Source organism: Coptis chinensis, chromosome 4 (genome assembly GCF_015680905.1).
Source record: "Coptis chinensis isolate HL-2020 chromosome 4, ASM1568090v1, whole genome shotgun sequence".
Lineage (NCBI taxonomy): Eukaryota > Viridiplantae > Streptophyta > Magnoliopsida > Ranunculales > Ranunculaceae > Coptis > Coptis chinensis.
The window spans coordinates 39,386,530-39,391,904 of NC_141459.1; the positions used below are offsets into that span (position 1 = coordinate 39,386,530).

At 36.1% G+C, this 5,375-nt stretch overlaps 1 long non-coding RNA gene across 1 annotated transcript; it reads left to right on the forward strand.

The window, feature by feature from the left end:
* The first annotated feature begins 3,773 nt into the window (after positions 1-3,773).
* Positions 3,774-4,776, forward strand: LOC147503463 (uncharacterized). The gene is made up of 3 exons (XR_015220192.1): positions 3,774-3,857; positions 3,979-4,011; positions 4,324-4,776. It is a non-coding gene; the product is annotated as an uncharacterized LOC147503463 (long non-coding RNA).
* The last annotated feature ends 599 nt before the right edge of the window (positions 4,777-5,375 follow it).

Below are 5,375 nucleotides of genomic sequence, written 5' to 3' on the forward strand. Positions count from 1 at the left end.
TCAATACAGGAGGTGATTTTTAATTTGGAGGTATGTATGGACTCCACTCTCTCTTCCTGCCTTTTCATCTTAGCGTAAAGCTCTAAAGCCATGAACTATCCTTTCTTATTGCAGCAAGCAATCAGTGCATCTTGGTCTCTCAAGAGACCAACAAAGTCATACTTTATAGGGGTTGGGGAATGGAGCGGGAGCAATGTGGTATGAATGAAAAGAAAAAACACGAAAAGAACAATGACAGTAGGGGAGGGGGTATTTCGGGAGGTGGTGGTTTCTCCTCGGCTTATGGAAGCCATTAGGCTCGAATGTGGATTGCAGAGAGCAACAAAGAAGTGGAAACCTTGTAGGGAAACATCGATTTGGCGGAGATGTTAGTGCTGCGATGCACACTTCTATAAAGGTCTTATTCATATAGTCAAGTCCGTGTGGATCTTTCAGCACTTACACACTTGCACGAGCATTCGCAAGTGAAGTGTTACTGATTGCCTTTTGTCGATATCGGTATCATAAACCGGGTTCGAGCTCAAATTTCACTTTTTCCACATTATTTCTCCATGATATCGAGTTCCATGCTTGCCCTATACTTGGTAAAATTAAATGATGTATACATGTGCAGTAGGACGTAATCTATAAGTTTCGTGCATAATATGACTATCCCAAATATACGTGTGGCGTCAATCTACACAAGTCATCTTAAACCCGACATCCTGTTTTCCTATTCTTGTGCCGCATTAACTTGCCCCCTTTCCCTATTGCAATATTTTTTTGGGGAGACAGGATAATGGAAAATATTATTTGATCGTTGTCATTACTCGGTTAAAGTTATTGACTCTCGTAGCTATTAACACCTTGGATTAGACTGTAAATGTTTGGGGTGTTCTGAAGCCTAAAATTGTATTTAAATTCGTTCTTTGGTGAGATGGTGGATCATGTTTAGATCAGTTTGATTGGGATGAGATTTGATCTGATTACCATATTTACATGAATTCGTTTGATTGGCCTTGTGTCCTTTGTTAGTTATTTGTAGATTGGGTTTTCCATTTCTTGACTTTTCTTTTGTTGTATTTTGGGTTTCTTTCTTTTTGGATTGTTGGATTTTTGCTATGTGAGTTTCCTAGTGATGTAATAGCATAGCTGTTAATAAGTAATTATTATTATTTTTGAATTTTGAACTAGGGTTAGGCAGACTTTCTGTGTATTAAAATGAGAATCTCTAGTACACTTTCCCTGTAACATCCTCCCTTACTGTAGCAAGTTTTTTTATCTAAAGGAGGGACAGAGTAAACAACATGGTGTTCAAGAGAGGTACTTAGTCCGGCAAGGTAGATCTGGCGCAAAGTTACACTCCCTGAATACGTGAACAAAATCAATAGATTCAACCTAATACATAAAGATTGTATATGTCCTAGTAAGTTCCAGGAACTCCATGGTGCTTCAACTCTTCTGTTAATGAGATCAAATATCCTCTTGATTTGCATCTGCAGACAATCACTCATCCAATATAGAATAGCATTAAGCTCCTGGCGAAGCACTGACATGTTCTGGTCACCAGTATAGACCATGATCACGGACCCAAAATGATCTCGTATGATGCCACCGAATCTACCCCCTCTATCCTTGCAGACCGAACCATCAGTATAAGAATGAAACCATCAGGTGGTGGTTTCTACCAAATACATTTAGTAACTAAGTGGTTCTTTAGGTTAGTGTTCAAACCCAATCTACTCAAAAGCCCAGCTGTTACATTGAGGTTGTCCAGCTCGACTTTTGCTTGCAGATACATCTTCATGTCCTTGAGTAATCAACACTATTCCAGCAGGCTGAATAGTGTTGTTAAATCGTCTCTCATTCCTTTCAGTCCATACATAGTAAACAGCCGCATGTGCATAAGATTTATAGATCTCAGCGTGGGGACCTCTTTGCTTGCATATCGTCAAGAACTAATGCCATTCATTGTTACTATGTATGTTGATACCCAGAGCATGCTTAATACTCTTCCATATCTCTTGAGAGTAATTGCTTTCAAAGAACAAGTGGTCTAAGTTCTCTCTACTTTGGTTGCAGAAACAACAAGATGAAGCGTTCAAGACTTTTCTTTGAATTAATCTGTCCTGTGTTAGGATAATATTTGAGAATAGTTGCCAACCTGCAAAGGAATGTCTCGGCATGACCAAGTTACCGCAAAGTAATTATTATGACATCTAATTATGAAAAAAAAAAATTGTTTGGCGTGGAAAATTGATTTGGTTCAAATATGTTTTCACGCTGAATGTCAACTTAGGCATCGTGGTCAAGAATCAAGATTCTTGTTTAATTTTGTTCACTCGAAAAAATTAGGTTCTACCCTGATTTTGCCTTTATGGTAAAAGATTCTGGCATTTGGAAATGGTGACCTGCCTACTGAAAAACTTTGCTAGTCAAATAATGGGTAAATGTGTTTGCAGTTATGTTAAGTTTGCCCCAACACTTTCTTATGAATCAAACATAATATCAGTGGGATATGTGTATCATATATTGTTGAATGTATAGAAGAGTTGATAAAGACCTGAAGATGCACCAAAAATGTACTGTTTTTTTTTTTTTTTTTTTTTTTTGAAAAAGATTCATAGGGTTAGGCGGACCTTTACCTGGATTAAGATCTTAAATATATCATTCCCCTTACATCATTAGATACAAGTTTAGAGAGTCTACAGTCAAGAGGAGGACCATTTCATGCATATAAGTCATCTACAGAGTTGGATAAGTTAGAGTTGGATAAGTTAGCTAAGTAATATGCTTTTACTTCCCTATAAACATATGAGAGAAAAGGACCTCTTGTAGCTTGGAAATGTGAAATCGATGGCAACAATTAAATTACAATGAGTACCATGGAGCAATTTTCTGTGCCTTTAAGAATTTGGACTGCTCTGAGAGTCGGTACAAACTAAAACCTTAGAAATATCATGTTGATGGCAGAGAAGAAGAGAAGACCGATCTCGATTGCTTTAAGTTCTTGAAATAAAACTGATCTTTGAGATCCTCTTCCAGTATAGGTAAATGTAACATTACCAAGATGATCAATGCCTAAACCTCCATAGCCGACACTGTTCATTTTACTAGAGCCATATGTGTTCAGTTTTGTATATCCTGGGGGAGGAAACTTCCATTTACACTGAAAAGGAGTCTTGGACTTGAACTTAACTTGAATGTCAAGTCTAATGAGCAAGCTTCTTGTTTTTGGACTGTTCAAAATTGTGTCTATTCTTATTCCCAAATAAACTTTCATTTATTTGAGAATAGAATATGCAACATGCCTCCAAGTGTTTGAGCAATTCTTGAAATCTAGGGTACTGCAATTGGGCTAATAGTTAAGTACCTGAAATCGGTTTCAAGCTTGTCTTGTTATTTACGCCAAAAACTGATTTTTTTTGCTGGAACTTATTAATGGTTAGATGCAAACACTCAAATGCATATAGCTGCGTTGTAGAACTGTCAATCTATCATTCTCAGATGGGTCATGGCTGCATTTATCTGTATGCTTGATTATGTTCCAAACCTGTCTTTCATATGTCTACAATTTTTCCCATTTCCCGTTTTCATTTTAGTTATTTGTTTTTCATTTACCCTTTTTTATGTTGATGTTCCTTTTATATATTTAAACAAAAGTGTTATATAAATTAAGGGTGCTTTTCAATGTCACTATATATATGGAGAAGCGGGGAAGTAACAAAGAGAAGTATGGTCCTTGGTAGTTTTAATCAATTTGTTTGTCTAACTAGCCTATTGTTTTTCTCACGGGGCATACATATTCTTTAGTTCACCTATTCCAAAGGAATTGGTTAGCCTCATCAAGAATGATACTAGTGTATTACCTCGAATAGGTGCATATAAAGAGATTTCTTTCCTCATTTATCTATTTATGAGTGACAATATTTTTTTTTTTTGGGTGGTAGTTTATATGCTTAATAGTGATCCTCTATAATTTGGGGTGTGAACTTGCAGATGAATTTGGAGTATTTTGTCATAGATAGTAAGGTATTGGGCTTACAACTTTTGTTAGTTACCTTCATTTTGTGTCCATTCAGACTGGGTGAGCATGTAAACGAACACCTAAGTTCTTTATTTAGAAGAAAAAGGTTTAAAAGCAGACATATGGGGCTGAATGAGACTTATCTTTAATTATGTTATAGTTGTAAATGATGATATAGTAGAGGAAAGTGTGCGATTTGTAATAACAGTTTGCTATCCTGTAACAGATACTATACTTTTAGTGGATTCGTATATCTTTTAAGGGATTAATTCTAAATCATTGATATTCTTTTGAGTTCTTCTGTATGGTATTATCAGAGATAATAAGAGAGCAATGGAGGAAGTTTTCGGGGGGAATGTTGAGAATTTTCGCCACTATGATGTCTGTTTGAACGTGATGGCCAGTCGCATTGCTGCAGTTTGTGCTTCAATAAGGGTATGCATTTGTCGGAGCTGAAATTGTTTAATTATTTTGACTTTGGTTAAGTCTTGTGATGTCTATGGTTGGTTGCCATTATATTGTCAAAGGAGGCTTCTATGGCGGCTTTTTTAGTGAAAATAGTTGCAGGATATTTTGGAAACCCAACGCTTTGCGCCTCTGCCTCGCCCTTTAGAGGGATCAGACTACTTGAAGTCCATTTTATTTTCCCACTTTTTTGGTTACAGAATAAAATCTTTGTTGTTGGAGCTCTTTAACATACTCCTTTTGTTGAAACTTGTTTCTCATTTTGTGAAGAGTAACCTTTAATTCTATATGAAGATTAACAGTAGGCTAGGAATAAGTGTTTTTTTTCTTGGGTAATTGTCTTTCGAGAAATTGAGGGAATTTTTGGCATTTAAGTGTTCACTGGAAGCATGTATGAGAGCATAAAAATTGTTGAAACCTAAGTCAGATGGACATTTCATATTCTTGAACCCCCCCCTACAAAAAAAATTGTTGAAACCTAAGTAAGATGGACATTTCATATTCTTGAACACCCCCCCCCCCACACCAAAAAAAAATCTTCCCCACTCCGCTCAATTTGTAGTCTATTCCGTTCTAAAAGTTGTCTAAATTCCTTCATGCAGTCTATTCACGAGTTTTGTTTTGGAAGATGGATTCTTATATGTGAGTAGTGTGAATGTATGGTGTATATATATATTCGAAGTGTGGTATCTCGGGTTGGAACTAATAGAAGTGTATAACACTGATATAAGTGGAAGTGATGTATATGTTGTTTTCATTTTAATTTTGGTATATAATTTATAGTGTCTTTTTGATTCGAGGATTTGTTATTTGACTTAACTGGCATTGGTCGAGATGGTTAAGTAGCTGGTTCTACGAATCAATATATTTGAGTAGTTAGTTCTAAGAATCAATATATTATTTG